General features: G+C 36.2%; 1 protein-coding gene across 1 annotated transcript in view; it reads right to left on the bottom strand.

Moving 5' to 3' along the window:
- Nucleotides 1-17,118, bottom strand: part of Acat2 (Acetyl-CoA acetyltransferase 2) — a 46,829-nt gene extending 29,711 nt beyond the window's left edge. Inside the window, exon 1 of the mRNA XM_089087603.1 lies at nt 17,044-17,118. The gene's annotated coding sequence lies outside the window, so the exon portion shown is untranslated. The remainder of the gene's footprint in view (nt 1-17,043) is intronic.
- Between the last annotated feature and the right edge of the window lie 1,742 nt (nt 17,119-18,860).

Below are 18,860 nucleotides of genomic sequence, written 5' to 3'. Positions count from 1 at the left end.
TTATTGCTTAGATAGGGAAGATTATAAGTAATTTACAGTAGGTCTACTCTACCGAGGAAAGATTTCTTGGGATTAAAAAGTTGCTAGGTATGATCTGAAATGCCTTAGGGAAATAGTTGGTCCTTTTTGGAGAGAGGGAGAGTTATATTAGGGGAGAAGTAGATTTTGCATGAAAAATGAGGTTGATTAAGACTTCAATTGAACGATTAAAAGAGAAACACTTCCAAAAAAAAAAAAAAAAAAAAAAAATAGAATAATAGAAACAGTTGGAACAACAGAAGGTGTTTACTAAGTTAAAAACTAAAATAATAAATGCAGTTTTTTTTCTAAACGAAGCCCTTATTGTAGGGGCCTCAATTTATGGAATCCACACACTTCCCCCTTTTTTGCTTTCCATATCCCCCTAAACAACAATATATCTGATCAAAATGTTGAGATAACCGTTTTAATCAAAATAGCCAAAACTTCCAATAAATATGCTTCCAAGGAAGACATGGCCCCAATACCCCTGGGGCAAAAACTGTTAACAATACAAATTATCATTTATTTACACAGATGTTTTATAATGGCGACAGGGGGCTCTTTTTAAATTGGGTGTGCGATTGTCCCCAAACTTTCAGGGATTGTCCTATTGGTCAAAAGGATCCAAAATTTTGCTGTGGGAGTGGGGGGGGGGGGTTAAGGAGCCTCAAAATGGAAAAAAATATTCCATGGCACAATCTCCCCCAAAAAGAGGTTAAAAAACTTGTTTCTGATTGGCTCAAATCTTCATCCACAACTTCTTTGGCCTAGGGAACCCCAATGAAGAAGGAAATTCAGAAAAAAAACATTGATTACTCCACATTGGGCCCCAACAAAAATCCAGAAACATACCCAAAAAATTTCTTCTTCGACAACTGTTTATGAATAAGGAGGTGATAAAAATTAGAAGGGGACTCATTCGGCTGAAATTAAAGTTTTTGTGCTCTTTTAAAAGGCAGAAAGTGGCAGGAAGGCTTTCAGCCTCCCTCCAGTGCTCTTTTATAATACCCAGTCTCCATAGCCACTTAGTCTTGTACCAAACTTTCGAAATAGTCATTTTGTTCAAAATTATTAAAGGGTATGATAAATATTCATCCAGGGTCAACTTCATACCCACAGCTCCAGAGGACATTGCCTTACGTTATGTAGGTCATTCTTAGTTAGCAGAAGGATTTTAGTAGAAAAGGTGACCATGTTTGGTCTTGATTCTCCGATCAACTAGGAGAGCTCTTAGGTAGTTTTTGCCAGGGCAGAATTGTAAATAGCGAAGTAGATCAAAAAACATTAGGAGTTTTCCCAGGTTATCAAAATAGCGTACCAACAATATTTTCACAACGGCTTGGGACACCGAGTTGAAAATTTTGGGAGGGGTGGGGGTGTTGTGAAAGACCATGTGGACTACAAATTTCAACTTCGGAGCAGTTTGGGATCAGGGAGTGGCTAAGAATAATTTGTCTCGAAACTAACAAAAAGATTTTGGACTATAAGCCCCTGTGGAATTGGAACCTATTCACGGTGAAGCATGGATGTAGATGGAAAAAACTGTATTTTCCCATGTAAACATAATAGGTTAACAACAATATATAAAACACACTCGAGAATCGCATCGAGACTCGAAAATCACAAAGATCAGATGGGATAATAACCGGTTAGTTTGCTTTGACTAGCTTTGGCTCATGACAAACAGGGGTTTCTCACTCCGTGAACAATATTTAAACTTAAGTTTTTTGGGGTTCAAGGGGCAAAAAAAGGTACCTATATTAGATTAAATATTTAATATATGCTATGCTTTACCCCATCCCCCTAATGTGCAAATATATAGCCCGATTTTTTTCATGAACCATATTTTCATCCTATTTTGTATTATTTCATTAGCATTAACCAAACTTCACTTCTCGCGTGTTTTCTGGATTCTAAATAAGTAACCTGTTTTCTTTTACTTTGATATATATCCCAGGGATATAGACAGGGTCGGATCTAATGGGGCGGGGGCAAGCGCCCCGGTCGGCACACCTGGGGCGGAAAAACAAATTATAAAGAGACTTTTTCAAAAGAAGAACACATTCAACGTTTGAGATTATCTAAATTACAATACCCGAGTGTTTGTGTGTAGCATAGTTACACGTTTTTAGCAGCTCCTGCAGAAACAGCCAGCAGAAACAGATTTTATCATTAAATTTTTAACGGCAGTCGTTTTGCGAACCCACAACTTCACGAAATGTGCCTAGCAGGGTTGCCCCCCTCCCACCTTGGTGGCTGGAGCTAGCAATTTGTCATTGCTAGCTCCGTTAATTAATGCGTCAACTCGTGACTTCGACCTACTTTGAATCTTCAAGAATTTTAGGTCAAATGCTACAGTTTATCTTTACGCTAAGAAGTTAGATAAGCAGAGATAAAAAAAAAATCCCTATATAAAAAAAGTAATAAAAAAGATATCCGTAGATAAAAAAAAGAACAAAAAGGACCGTGAATACTTATAGTATCTAAATAGCTATCCGTGAGTCCTGTCCTCAAATTGAAAGAGAGAAGGATGACTTGAGATGAAAAAAAAGTATTTGAAGTACAGAGCATCGTTTACTATTATTCATTAGTTCCATAGTAGACAGAAATTTATTTTCTTTAATTGACCATTCTTTCTAATACAATTTAGCCAAAACCTTATATTGATCATGTACTAGTCCTAAATGGCAGTACAAATTACACACAAGGAAATCAAATCTGTCAAATTCAAATTATATCTAATCGAAATGTGTAATTCAAATCAAATCGTATCAAATAATCATAGCAAATAAAAACCTAGCCTAGGTTGCTGAATCTATGTTCATATGGGGCTATGCTTTCTTTACCTGAGATTTTTTACTTTCTGTTTTAACTTTAAGATTTTTATATGGATTTTTTATTGATACTTTCTGTGGCCCAATCCGTTGCTAGCACACATGGGACATGTTCCAATTTAAAAAAAATGCTTAAAAAAAATATTTTTACTAAAAAAGTTTTCCCCCTTATTTGTCCGTGATTATTTCCTCTACCTTCCTTACGGATAAACACTGTTTTTAAGCGAGGTAGTAAAATATTTGTTATTAATAGATCGGGTGAAAAATTACTAGATCGATCAGGCGAATGCGGGTAAAAAAAAACTACTACTATTATTAACAGCTCACTGCAGTACAAAGTCGCCTGAGGCCAAAATAGCTACCCACGCTCCTCCTCCATCCCAATCTATTCAAAGCCTCCTTTTTACACCCTCCCAGAAGTTTCCATGGCCATTCAATCTTACTTTATGATATCCTCTCACCCCAACCGCGGACGACCTGCTTTCGCCTTAACTCTAGACGGTTGGCCGAAAAGGACAATCTTTGGCAATTTGTCATCCTTCATCCACAGAACGTGGATGGAGGACGACATCCACAGATTTCAAAAAAGATTTGCCAGGTAGTGTAATTTTTCTACACAAACATATTTAAAATCATATTACTACCAAAGTTTAAAGTCATAACCCACAAAAACTACTGAAATATAATGGCCTCATTGTCATTATTACACCTCATTGTCAGTATCTGTCAATATCATTTAAATATCTATACACCTCATTGTCATTATTTCTGCTAATTTTTCTACTTTCTGTGGCCCAATCCGTTGCTAGCACACATGGGACATGTTCCAATTAAAAAAAATGTTTAAAAAAAATATTTTTACAAAAAAAAGTTAAAATTTATTTTTACATGTTCACTATTTCAAATTTGTAACAATAGATAACCCGATTGCGAAAAGGACACAGAGAAGCCCAAAATAACACCATTCTTTAGCAATAACGAATAAAAACAGAAACAAAATATGAAAGTCATTGATTATTTTACCTCAGTAAAACAGTGAAAACCAATCAAGCATGGAATATCAACCAATTTTGTAGAAAATTACAAAATTTAATAAAAATCATCAAATTAAAGAAGAAAGTCACCAAAAATCAGCATATTAAAGAAAACCATCAAGAGGGTGAAAAATCTCCAGATCTGGTGATAAATCACTAGCAGTGACAACCCTGACAGTGACACTTTTATCTCGGTTCATCAATAGCAATAAAAATCCCACTTACGTCATTACTCCACATTGAAGCAGTTCTATTTTTCTTGCTTTACTAGATTGAAGCTATAATTAATCTTAGATTTGAAGCGATTTATGTTTACAGGGGTTATTTTTTCTGATTGTTTCGCAAGAAAAGGAGAGAAAATGAGGTTTAAAAATAAAAGAAAGAATAATAAGGAAAAGAGAGGCAATAAGAATGCAAAGTACAGGCAGCATGACTATGGACTCTTCCAACCATTTTTCACATGAATTACGACAAGGCGGGAATCTGTTCCAGGGAATTTGTGCATACGCTTCTTAAGATTTACATGCCTTATGATTCTTATTGCACTAATCACCCCGAGACTCAACCTAAATTGGAGTAAAAATTCCCCTGGACAATTCCAACCCCACAGAAAATTTTCCGTCGACAGTTCCCCTGGAACATCTTCACATATAAAATTGAGTTGCCTAATCGAAAGTAAGACAAAGACGACGAATTCCAAATATGAATTCAGGTAACCCCCCCTCCATGTAAAATTTTCCCAGTAAAAATCCCTAGGAGATTTCCCTCCCAAAAGAAAATTCCCCCCCGTAAGAAGTTGCACCCCTCTGGAAATCTTTCCCCCCATCGAAGAATGTTTAGATATTTCCCAATAACAAATTTTAAATGTTAACAACGGACAAATTTAACTTGCCCTTTTCCTAGAGACTAGGAGGGGGTAATATCATCCTCAGAGGCATAGTTGTTGGACTTCTCAACTATGCTGAACAATATGTCTTTGTCAAAATTTTTATTGGAGGTCTTTGAGGAAAAATGAGTATTTTAGTTGCTCAACAATATTTTTGGTCCCTGAAAAAGGACACTAGAATGTTTAACTTCTGTTTGAATGAAAACTTCCAGGCCAGGACATACTAATAGGACCACTAGGCCTGGGCCTAGGGGCGCAATAAATTAACACTGAGCCAATTTTTCTTTCTTAACAAAAATTGGACTGATTTGATTTATTGTCAAAGTGCCAAGTGCACTCCGCCACAGCGCAAATCACGTCTTAGAAATCACGAAGCATCTAAGTGAGCTATTTAGCTTTCATCCTGACAATCTTGAGCCCATGATTGCAGATGAATGCTTACATTTGAATCCATTTTTGGTACAAAATACTGATGAAGAAAATCAAGCATGACTCTAACTGACGTTAGCAAGGTTGTGCGTCATTTTGATGCAGTCAACATCTATTCAAACATTGGCATTGCCTTAAGAATGGTTTTAGTGTGCCTACCAGGAATTGAACAAGACAAAGATACTACCCTTCGTCGGGTGAAGAACTACTTAAGATCTTCAATCAGCAACAACAAATTGACATCATTATCCCTGGTCACTATTGAGAGAAGGCTGACTCAAGAGAAGCCGTACGTTGACATCATAGACACCTTTGCATGGACAAAAAGCAAGGGGGAAGACTTTATCAATTAGCTTTGAAGATAAATAATCCTACCTAAAAAATAATGCATAAGGCGTACATGTATTAATGTTAGTAGACCCCGGCACAGCGCCGATAAGGGAAGACCGGCGGCGGCAGGGCCAAAAATAGCAGCAGCGGCACGCCGCCGGCGTCCCGCCGGTGAGTTGTCGGCAGCGTGCCACCGGCGTGATCAATGTTGACCGCAAACATTAATGTATTCATCAGTCTTTCTCAAATCCCAGCTTGAATTTACAAAAGATTCGGGCCTATTCATGAGTTAAAAACTTCGAAAGTCGCTGACTCAAATTTGGTCTTCTTCGTTATTAATTAAAAAAAACTTTTTCCACAAAATAAGTTTTTCAAAGAAAAGTAAAGAACTCCATTAAACAAAAGATGAGCAAAAATAAAATCAAATAATCTACCAAGCGTGAAACTACAACAAATCAGAATTGATAAATAAATGAAACACAAATCCAACAGAAATTACAATAAATAACTGAGTCAAACTCAAAACGAGCAGAAATTAACATGAGTTGGGCTCAAAACCCCTATGCTTTCCCAAGGCCAGAACATAATCTGCACTTTACTGAAAAAAAATACAAATGAATGTGCATTTTCAGTTTAATATACATAAGCTGATATTTAGTAATCAAAATGTTAATATTATTTGATTTGTTAAAGTTATAAAAGTAAAAACATTTATATTTAAAAAAAAATATAAACCTTATATGCCCCCAGGGCATAACTTATAACCCTTAACCCTAACCCTTGCCCTGACTGTGGGGGGATTGTCCTGCTCAAAGGTATAATTTCCTGAACTTTAAACTGCATGGAACAAAATGGCTATCTAAAAATTTTGATTGGATATGTTTGGGGAAATGGTGGGCATGGAAGGGGTGTTAGTTGCCTTCCAATCACTTTCGACTATTAAAAAGGGCACTAGATATTTCAATCAAAAGAGCCACTTTTTGAAATTTCTACGACAACGCTTTCTATAAAAAACTTTTATGTCCCCAGGGCAAAACTTACAATCCTTGCCCTGAAGGCAGTGGGGGAGTTTCCTCCTCAAATACAAGATTTGTATCTGTAAATCAGAAACACTGAACAAAATGGCTATCTTGAAATTTTGATTGTATGTATTTGAGGGAAAGGTGGGCCAGAGAGGGGGGCTAGTTGCCCTCAAATCACTTTCGACTATTAAAAAGGGCACTAGACCTTTGAATTTCTAATCGAATGAGACCTTTTTCAAATTTCTACGACACAGTTTTTAATAAAAACTTATATGCCCCCAGGGCATAACTTGAAATCCTTGTTTTGAAGACTGTGGGGGGAGCATATTGACCATAAGCTTTATTTCCTGAACTTTAACTGCGTGGAACGAAATCACCGTCCAAAAATATTGATTGAGTATGTTTGGGAAAATGGTGGGCGTGGAAGGGGTGTTAGTTGCATTCCAATCACTTTCGACTATTAAAAAGGGCACTAGCCATTTCAATTTCTAATCAAATGAGTCCTTTTTGAATTTTCTATGACAACGCGTTCTATAAAAACTTTATATGCCCCCAGGGCATAACTTACAGCCCTTGTCCTGAGGGCTCTGAGGCGGTTGTCATCCTCAAAGACCTAATTTACAGAACTTAAAACTACGTTTAATACAATGACTATCTCAAAATTTTGATTGGTTGGGTTTGGGGAAAAGGTGGGCATGAGAGGAGGGTTAGATACTCTCCAATCACTTTCGACTATTAAGAAGGGCACATGCCCTTTGAATTTCCTATCGAATGAGCCTTTTTGAAGTTTCTACGACAATGCCTTTTATAAAAACCTTATATGCCCCCAGGGCATGACTTACAACCCTTGCCCTGAGTGCCCTCCTCAAAAAAATAATTTCTATTCGGAAATCAACTATGCTGAACAAAATCAATATCTCAAAATTTTGATTGGATGTGTTTGGGGGAATGATGGGCGTAGGGGGGGGGGCTAGTTGCCCTCCATTCCCTTTTGACTATTAATAAGGGCACTAGCCCTTTGAATTTCCAGTCAAATGAATCTTTTTTGAAGTTTCTACAACAAAGCTTTCTATAAAAGCCTGTATATGCCCCCAGGGCATAACTTAAAACCCTTGCCCTGAGGGCTGTGGGGGAGAGTCCTACTCAAAAACATAATCTCTATCTGGAAATCAAGTTCGCTGAACAAAATGGCTATCTCAAAGTTTTGATTGGATGTGTTTGGGGGAATGATGGGCATAGGGGGGGGGCTAGTGGCGCTCCAATCACTTTTGACTATTAAAAAGGGCACTATCCTGTTCAATTTCTGATTGAATGAGCCTTTTTTGAAGTTTCTATGACAACGGCTTCTATAAAAACCTTATATGCCCCCAGGGCATAACTTAAACCCCTTGCCCCGAGAATTGTGGGGGAGTGTCCTCGTCAAAAACATATTTTCTATCTGGAAATCAACTACCTGAACAAAATGGCTATCTCAAAATTTTGATTGGATGTATTTGGGAGAATAATGGGCGTGGGGAGGGGGGAGGGGCTAGTTGCCCTTTAATAAATTTCGACTATTAAAAATGGCACGAGCCACTCCAATGTCCAATCGAATGAGCCCTTTTCGAAGTTTGAACGACAACTCCTTTGATACAAAGTGCCCGGGTATGGAGGAAAAAAAATAATACATTGTGGCCACATCGTTCTTTACTTAAGCAGCGCTATTGTGCTGCCTACGATTCATCCAGAGAAGTAGAAATCTGGAAGAAACGAAATGGCTGTGGCGTTTCAGAACCCTTGCATAATAGTTGAAATAATAGATAATAGATTCGCCGTGACATTCAATAAGACCAAAGGAATCTAATTAAAAAGCCGCACACACAAATCGGATCGGATTTTTATGCTGATTTCAAATATATAAAGTTCATCAGGTTTAGTGTTACCCATCAAAAGTTACGAGCCTGAGAACATTTGCCTTATTTTCCAAAAAGGGGTAACACACCCCCTAAAGTCACAGAATCTTCATGAAAATCACACCATCAGATTCAGTATATCAGATAACCCTACTGTAGAGATTTGAAGCTTCTATATGCAAAAATGTGGAATTTTGTATTGTTTTCTGCCAGAAGAAACATTACGGATGCGTTTTTATTTGTTTGTTTTTTTCCCCAGAGGTGATCCTATCGACCCAGTTGTCCTAAAATATTGCAAGAGGGCTCATTCAAATGGAAATCAAAAGTTCTACTGCCCTTTTTAAGTGACCAAAAAAAGTGGAGGGCAGCTAGGCCCCCACACGCTCATTTTTTCCCAAAGTCACCGGATCCAAATTTTGAGATAGCTATTTTGTTCAGCATAGTCGAAAAATCTAATAACTATGTCTTTAGGTGTAAAATGATCTGTCACAATCCCAGGGGAAAGGGCTGCAAGTTTTGAAATTTGCCTGTTGTTTACATATACTATTTGTTATTGGGAAGTAAACAGTGATTTTTTTTGGGGGGGGGTGTGCTGGTGGTTGATTTCTATGGGGAGAATCTTACTCTGGGAGGGAAATTTCTGATGAGTGAATATTCTAGGAGAAATGTTACACTGGGGGGTTTTGAGAAAATTCCTATACAAAATTCTTTTTAATTGTCTTACATTCTCTTTGCCAAATTTTTTATATGGAGATGTTCAGGGGGAATATCCGGGGGCTTTTTTCTGCGTACGTTTTGTTTTCTGGGAAATAATTTCCATGGAAGGGGGTATTTCTGGAGCGATCAAGAAACCGTTATATAGATTAAAATCTTATTCCAATGCAAAAACGCTAAGGAGAATTTTTTAGGGTGAATTGTCCACAAGCAATTTTACAGAGAGTGGGGATTCTCAGTGAGGAACGAACTGTCTGAAGGGAATTTGGCAGGGGGGTGCACTTCACGTTGGATGAAATTTCCATGGAGGAATTTCGCGAGGGGGAGGGGTATATTTCATAGAGAGTGAGCCAGATTTACCAGCATTATTTGAAAAACGAACAGAAATTATGCCATATATGAAGGGTTGCCCCCTCATCAATACCTTATTCTTTACGCTAAAGTTTGACTGTTTACTAAAATTGAAACATAGGGGCTGTTAAATTAGAATAGGAAGCTTTTTTAAAATGTACCAACATCTTTAGCCTAAAGAGCAAGGTATTGAGGAGGGGTGGCCCTTCATATCCGGAATAAATCTGTAAAAACTAATATGCAAATTGAGCTTCAATTTTTCATGCACGGTGAGCCAAAATCGAACCTGTATTAGTTGAAAAATTTCAGAAATTAAACGAAAAACAAGTTTTTTTTAACTGAAAGTAAGAAGCAACATTAAAACTCAAAACTAACAACAATTATTCCGTATATGAAAGGGGCTGTCCCCTCCTCAATGCCTCGCTCTTTACGCTAAAGTTTGACTCTTTTTCACCACACTACAAATTAAAACAATAAAACCTGTTGTGTAAAGGAGGCGTTGAGGAGGGGACAGTCTCTTTCATATAGGGAATAACTGCTGTTCGTTTTAGGTTTTAATGTTGCTCCTTACTTTAAGTTAAAACAACTTGTTTTTATTACTTAATTTCATAAAGATGATGCTTTTGTCAACATATGAAGAACCGTGTATATTGCAATTATATATGTCTTGTTTATATGCAAAGTAACACAAGAGACGAAAACTACCGAACATGAGATTAGTGAAGAATTATGGTATACAAAGTAACATTTGGCAGCGAATAGTCACTAGCGATAAATCACTAGGGGTGGCACCATGATTGGGTGATTTTCGGGGATTCGGGGAACCAAATTTTGTTTCGGGGTGACACATAGATTTTCGGGAAAATCGGGGACAGTGCAAGCCCTGCTTGATTTCTAATCAGGAAAATCGAAATACTTAACCACACAAGAAAAGAAAAGCTCCAACTTTGCAGTTGACACAATAAAGAATTGCCGCAAAATTAATTCAAAGTCAACCGAATGCCACCGCCTCTGCAGGCGGCGGGGCGCGTGGGGGGCGCCGGCAGCGTTGCGACATTTTAGCGGCGGTCAACCGGGCCTCTTGCTGGCGGCGTTCGGTCGATGCGCCGGCATGGCGCTAGGTTCTAAATGTTAGTATCTACAATGGATTAAACTTAATCCCAATACCTTGTTAGTTTATTATCCTCAACGCCCAAATATTTGATTCTCAAGTCATTATCATAAGTGAAGTTATTTTGCAATAAAATAAAAATTGTCATAATAAAGATTATTTTCTTAAGGACAATTGATCCTCCCTCTTATGGGATGAAGATGGAGCGGCAAAAATGCTTGGGCCTAGAAGCTTCAAACCTTAAATCCAGGCCTGAGGACTCCCCAATCCTCTACGACCTTTGGTTTGAGGTGCATTATCCCTGAAAATGTTTGGTTCATATACACTCAATTATTGGTTCATATGCTCAATCTTTGGTTTTTCATATTACTTGACTGGAAAGAAAGTGAATATATTACTTGATGTATTTTTATACTATTTCCAAATGACATAATTGTTTCTGAAGGTCATTTCATTTTGAGCCTTTAAAGGGGGGGGGGGGAGTAAAGGTAAGTTGCTTCCATCATTACACAAAAAAGTAACCATCACTAGAAATGGGCTTCAAAATTGGCCAAAAACACACCATTTGTTTATAAATCAATAATTCAAAATAAATATATTCTAAAGGCCATGATATATAAGTATCTAATTCCACAAAGATTTGAGCTAATGATTATTATCCTAAAATTTCAAAATTTTCCTGATCTTAGACAGCACAATAGCACTGTCTAGGTAAAGAGCAATGTGGGCACAATGTATTATTATTTAATTTTTCTGGTTTTAGACCAAGGCAATTCGTATAGAAGTTGTCACAGAAACTTCAAAAGGGGTTCATTTGATCGGAAATTGAGTGTACTAGGGCGCTTTCTAAAACTCAAGTGATTAAAGGGCAACAAGCCCCCCCTCCATGCCCATGATTTCCCCAGACACATCCAATCAAATCCAATCTATTTTGTTCAGCATAGGCTAGTTGAAAGCTTCAGTAATTATGTATTTGAGGATGATGACCCCCTCTCACAGCCCTCTGGGTAAAGGTTGTAAGTTATGCCCTGGGGCATATAAGGTTTTTATGGAAAGGGTGATTGCATAAACTTCGGAGAGGACTCTATTGGATTAGAAATGGAAATTTCTAGATCTCTTTTAAGAATCAAGTGATGGAGGGCAATTACCCTTTTTAATAGTCAAAAGTAATTGGACAACAACCAGCCCCCCCCCCATCGTTTTCCCAAAAACAGACAATCAAAATTTTGAGATAGTCATTTTGTTCAGCATCGTTGAAAGATCTGTAAATTATGTCTTTGAGGATGACAACCCCCCAGCACTCAGTACAAGGGTTGCAAGTTGTGCCCTGGGGGCATATAAGATTTCTATAGAAAGAACGGCCGTATAAATTTAGGAGGGGCTCATAAGATTGGTAATCAAAAGTTCTAGTGTCCTTTTTAAGAGTCAAAGTAGTTGGAGGGTAGATTACCAAATGTATTTTACCAAATTACATCTGATAGAAATTTTTATATAGCTATTTGTTCAAAAAGTAGTCCAAAGATCAAATAATAAGGCATTAGGGGGTGGCAAAACCCCCAGAGTCTGGGGGAAAGGGCTGTTAGTTATGCCCAAGGGGCATATAAAGTTTTTATGGAAGTAGTGGTTGTGTGAACTTTAGAGGAGGCTCATTTGATTGGAAATGTATAGTTCTAGTTCCCTTTTAAGAGTCAAAAGTGATGAAGATTGACTAGTCCTCTTCCCTGGTGTGTTCCTTTCCCCAAATGTGTCTGAATTAAATTGTGAGATAGCCACTTTGTTCGCAATAGTTCAAAGAACATATGTCTTCAGGGCGGACACAACCCCCAGTGCCTAAGAGCCAGGGCTGCAAGTTATGCCCCATGGCATAGAAGGTTTTTATGGAACAGGTAGTTGTAAAAACTTTGGATTGGATGGGGCTTATTCAATAGGAAGTCAGAAGAGTCAAAAGTGAATAGAGGGCAACCATCCCCCCCCAAGTCTATCATTCCCCAAAATATATCAAATCAAAATTTTAAGAGAGCAATTTTGTTCAGCATTGTTGAAAGATCCAGTATTTATGCCTATGGGGATGGCAACCTTCCCACAGTCCTCAGGGCAATTCGTTCATTGTTTACATACAATACATGTTATTGAGAAAGGTATGTATTTTGAACTTTACTTTCCAAAAAGACAAATGACAGTCAGGCAAGCCTTTCAGAGAATGTGGAGTAGAGTTATGAACTAAATCAAAACACATTATGTGTATATGGATTGTCAAAAGAGCGTAACTTGGGAATACTCAATACTCAATAGTCAACTTACAATATTGAGGGGTAATTTGAACTAAATCAAAAGACCCTATCTGCATGTACAGAGTGTATCAAAAAATTGATTCATGTATCAAGTTGGAACTTTCAAAGAATGCTTAAAGGGAAAGATCATCTGAGTATTAAGGTAAAGCTTTTAAGGAATATTTAGGTGGATGTTGAACTAAAACAAAACAAACTATGAGCATGTAGATTTTCAAAAAGGGCATATAAGCAATATCATAGGCAGTGGTGCCTCTATAATAGCTAGCCATATCACTGAAACTTTTAAAGAAGCAAATTTGTTTGGAAATTAAAAGTTCTTGTGATGTTTTTAAGAGTCAAAAGCAATTGGAGGGCATGCAGCCCTTCTCCCAAGCCCATTAATTTCCCAAGTAAATCCAGTCACAATTTTGAGACAGCCATTTTCTTCAGCATAGTAGAATGGTCTAGCAACTATGTCTCTAGGGATATTGGGTATGTCTCCCACAATTATGTAATTGACACATTATGCTTTAAAACTAAATGAAAAGGCACTGTGTATTGTTGCCAATAAGAAACCTAAGCAATATCTCTAGAGTGACTGGGGATATTAAGTTGAAACCTCCAGGGCTACTATTATTACTATTTCTGCTCTTACAATTTAACTAAATCAAAAGAGTATAAGTTTATCCAGATTATCAAAGAGCATAGGCTAGATAAAATGTTTTGGGAATATTATTAAGTTTCATTTTTCAGGCTAACCAGAGGAGGTATAAAATTAAATTAAACAACACTATTTTTGTCCAGATTTAAAATTGTTAAAAAAGTCTGTCCAACACACAAATAGCAAGCCAGACTATGGATTCCTTAGAAAAAAAAACTGAAAAGTTTTTTCATGGAAACAAATTTCCATGAAAAAGACTATGCCAATAAAAATGAACATAAATTAATTTGGAAAAACTGGTATAAGCCTAGGATTCAAGCACTACATAATGAAACACATGAAAAAACAATTCTTAGCTCATAATATGCAGAATAATCCTAGTTAACAAATTTTGCAGGGGGAAAAACTTTATCCTCACTTCTTTCACTGCTGTGCAATTTTTTGCAAAATTCTGAAAAATAAATGTGGATTCACCAGCGTTTTTCCATTTTCACATAAGCTATATATGTAATTAAAGACCATCAGTGCCATCTAATAATTTTTCACAAAAACATTTTAATAAACAAATACTGATATATTAGGCTAAGTTAGGTTAGTTATATGGCAGTTGGGTGTTTATTTATAAATGATTTTCAAGAATAGACACAAAAATTTAAAATATGATAAAAAAAAACTAGAAATACAAGGAAAACAGTGAAGATAGAGGTTCTCTCCCTACAAAATATTTTAACTAAGATTATTATACATATTATTAAGTACAGTAAGAATTATTTTCTTAACATGTTTCAGTAAATTTGCAACTCTATATTGAACTATTATTTGAAAAAAACTACGTTTTCTAAAGAGTTAAAGAGGCTGAGTCACAAGTTCGAACCTTAAAACATACAGGGATTAGAAGGTACAGTTGGGGGGCTTATGCCCCCAAACCCCTGCTTTTGCAGCCTTTAAGTAAAAAAAAAAAAGTTTTTTAAACTGAAAGTAAGGAGCAACATTAAATCTTAAAATGAACAGAAATTATTCTGTATATGAAAGGGGATGTGCCCTCCTCAATGCCTTGCTCTTTATGCTAAAGTTTTTATTGTTTAAAAAAAAGAGTTGTGAGAAAGTCAAACTTTAGCGTAAAGAGCAAGGTGTTGAGGAGGGCACATCCCCTTTCATATACGGAATAATTTCTGTTTGTTTGAAGATTTAATGTTGCTCCTTACTTTCAGTTTAAAAAACTTTTTTTTGTTTTTTATTTAAAGGCTGCGAAGGCAGGGGGTTTGGGGGGCGGCAGCCCCCCAACTGTACCTTCTAATCCCTGTACGTTTTAAGGTTCGAACTTGTGACTCAGCCTCTTTAACTCTTTAGAAAATGTAGTTTTTTTCAAATAATTTCTGCACGTTTTTGTACAGTTTATTACTTATTATTGCTTGACTAACTGTTAGATGATTGTGTATTATTCTTACTTTCTCGACAGGGTGTTTTAAGGGTTGACCTTGTAACTCAGCCTCTTTAACTCTTTAGAAAACGTAATTTTTTTCAAATAATTTAAAAAAGAAACTGAGTTTCTTTTTTAAACTTTAAATTCAGCATATAAAAAATTTCCTCTGACGGGGAATCAAACCCGGGTCTTCCGCCTGACAGTCAGGAGTATCAACCGCAGTACTAAAGAGACACAATTGTAATTGTTTTTTAGTAAGTGGAATCTATTTCTGATGCAAGCAAATCCCCACAAAACTTGATATTTGGTTTTTGGAAAACAGGGAAGGAGTGATCAGATTGAGCTGAAATTTCGAGGATAAGCTCCCAGGCCCCAGGAAAGCTTATCTTCTAAATTTCAGCCCGATCAGGCAATGTTAAAGGGGGGCTGTGGTGGGAAAAATTAACATGGGCTCTTATAGGAAAACAAGGTTTTTTGTAAATGTAAATTTGTGGGATAATTTTTTTGGTCTGAAAATATCAAAAGGCCCTAACAGGTCGAATTCTGCTTTGAATGAGTCCTCAATCACCTGGATCAGTTGCCAACTGTGGCCTGTAGGCGTGGATAAAGAAAAATAAATTTTGAACTTTAAGTGGCTATATTTGGTTTTTGGAAAACAGGGAAGGAGTGATTGGATTGAGTTGAAATTTTGAGGATAAGCTCCCGGGCCCTAGGAAAGCTTAACCTCTAAATTTCAGCCTAATTAGACAACGTTAAAGCGGGGCTGTGGTTGGAGGGTCGAAACTTCCGGCCCACTTTTACCCATGAAGATAAAGTTGGAGGGGGGTGAAATTTTGCATGTTTCTTAGTTTGAGCTTGGGCTACAAAATGCAATTACTGCTGTCTCTCTGTGATCACTAGGACCGGAAATTGCTTAACATTGTGGTGGCTCACGTCTTTATAGAGGCACAAGTGTGCCTCCTTGATATTGTGTCTCTAAAATGATCCTAGTTAACATATTTTGCAGGAGGAGAACTTTTATCTCTACTTCTTTCACTGCTGTGCAGCTTTTTAGACAGAATTCCAAGAAATAAATGTGGATTCAACTGCATTTTTCAATTTTCACATAATCTATTATGTAATCAAACACCATCAGTGCCATCTAATAAAATTTCACAAAAACCTATTAAATAACAAATACTGATAAATTAGGCTAAGTTAGGTTAGCTAGATGGCAGTTGGGTGTTTATTTTCAAGAATAGACACAAATATTTAAAATGTGATAGAAAAACTAGAAATACAAGGAAAACAGTGAAGATAGAGGTTCTCTCTCAACAAAATATGTTAACTAAGATTATTATGCATATTATTAGGTACAGTAAGAATTATTTTCTTAACATATTTCAGTAAATACTTTGCAGTGGGCCATATAATTTAGCTAGCCTAGGATGAAAGTGAAAACATCATTTGATGCTTTTTTATACTCTTTCATAATTCATATAAAATACCTTCAGGGCCCCTTTAAGGGCTGAAGATGCAATTTGCAACAGAAGCAACTATTGAATTAAAAAGACATTTTAAATGTTTTCACTTTTCTTTACTTTAATAGATGAAAAATTATGAAAGCTTTAAGGAATAAATATAGCCTACATATTAAATTTCTAATCAATGGTCATTCATTTTTGGTAAATTTTTGGCAGTTCATATTATTGACTTGCAAATAAAGTGAACATACTACCCAATGCCTTTTTTTATGCTCTTTATAAATATAATAATCATTTTTGTCAGAGATAAAGGGGGGGGGTTAAAGTTTAAACTTACCTATCATTTGCATCAGAAATTAAATTTACTCCCACACCCCTAATGTGCAAGTATATACCCTGAATTGGTATGTATAGGGGTGGGTGTAAAATTCATTTCCGACAAATGATTGTTATATTTGGACAGAGCATAAAAAAAGGCATCTAGTAGTATGTTTACTTTATTCGTAAGTCAATAATATGAAGCGCAGAAATTTTACCCACCTGGGATTGTTAGCTAAGGTAATGCAAGGAAAATAGTCTTTTCTAAATACAATTAAATATACCTATTTAAATAGCCTATGATCTATGCCTAATGTATTTTCCTTTAGCCATACACTCTTTTAAATTTTTTTCTATTCAGTCTAGGCTATATTTATCTAAAATAGAAAATTTATCAGTGTAGATGACACTATAATCCGAATAGAAAAAAAAAACAGTTTGACCTGATCAACCGTAATTTAAATGCTAATAAAACTGAATAAAAAAGGAGCAACTAATTAGCATTCTTGATGTGGTCTAGAAGTTCTTGATGTGAAGATGATTTATTCCAATAAATACAGCGCACATACATGTATGCATATAGTTACAAAGTCACTGTATCTTCAGTTGGCTCTTAATTCCGAGCATGCCACATTCAATTATTATAATATGCAGGGCTGTAGCTCCAGTATTTTATTGGGGGTGGGGAGCAATAGGGGGCCCAAATCCAGATATTTTATGGGTATGGGCTATCCTTCATTCCTTCAGGGGAAAGCAGAGGCCGTTCTGGCCACTTCAATTTGCTTATACTTACAGTAAGTATTAAGTACTATTAGGGACGTTCTTTTGCACTAAGATCGTAAGGGCTGGGCACACTTAGCTTTTTTCGGGAACCAATTTCAGCAGCAAAACAAATTTATTATAATATTATGGCACAAAACTTATCAAGCATATCAATAAGGGGATTTGTCGTGAAACGGTATATAGTAGCTTTTCTAGAACGATTTGTGATGTTTAAAATCCCTTCCATAGAATAATTCCTTATGTTCTCTCTAGAAGGGACGCTTTTTCTCTTCTCTTAAATTGTATTTATAACAGTATTAATTGTTACATCTTGCCCTATATACATTTTATTTAAGGTTTAAATACTGTCTTTTCTAGTATATTTTGATATATCTCTGCAGAGAAATCCCTCTTTTCTATGGGTCTTATTTTGATGTTCATGTTCCATTTCTTACATAACGAGCCTTTTTCTGAGCAACCTTGCGCCCTGTATAAACTTCTGTTCACATTAACCAAGATTCTTCTCCTCATCTCCTCCGGATTCTTCTCGTCTATTCTGGTGTCCGCGATATCTAAACATGTTGTAGTAGGCTCATAAGAATGGCTGAAATTTGATAATACCTTTTACATATGGAGCAGTCGCAATAAAAAGATGTTTCTAATTCAACATGTTCATCATTTTCGGGGACCTGAAAAAGAATAAAAATTTATTTTTCCCTTGAAACATTTATGGTAATAACCTGAAAGGAAATATGCTATTATTAATCTGATGGCCTGGACCCTCAATGCCCTCTATAAACTTCTCTTCATATTAACCGTGATCCTTCTCCTCATTTCCTCCAGATTCTTCTCGTCTATTCTGGAGTCCAAGATATCTATGTTGTTCATTTTGAAAAATGTTGTTGAAAAATGTTGAAAAATGTTCTTAATGCTATTGTTGTACAAATAGTGTTTGCTATTGCTATTCGTGCTGTATTTTAAGTTGTACAAAATGTGATGTCAATAAGTGAAAAATGTTGTTCTTCATGCTATTGCTGTACAAATAGTCTATGATATTGCTATTCGTGCTGTATTTTAAGTTTTACAAAATGTGATGTTAATAAATAAAAAATATTGCTATTGCTATTTATGATGTATATTCAGTTGTTTTTGTCAATAAATGAAAAAACATGTTTTTGTTGTCCTTGCTATTGAATAACATACTAGGTAGATCTAAGGGAAAATTATTATTTATTCATTAGACAAGTATGGTTTACAGTTAGTTGTAGACCGACTATTGTCTATAGCAGCAGTATGTATCAATTTAAAACACCATTCAGATCGTTTCTGTGAGGACCGT

Source organism: Artemia sp. Qi Xiang Cuo, chromosome 1 (genome assembly GCF_049724085.1).
Source record: "Artemia sp. Qi Xiang Cuo chromosome 1, ASM4972408v1, whole genome shotgun sequence".
NCBI lineage: Eukaryota > Metazoa > Arthropoda > Branchiopoda > Anostraca > Artemiidae > Artemia > Artemia sp. Qi Xiang Cuo.
Note: the sequence above shows the minus strand (reverse complement) of the source record. Positions and strands in the feature narration are given on the sequence as shown.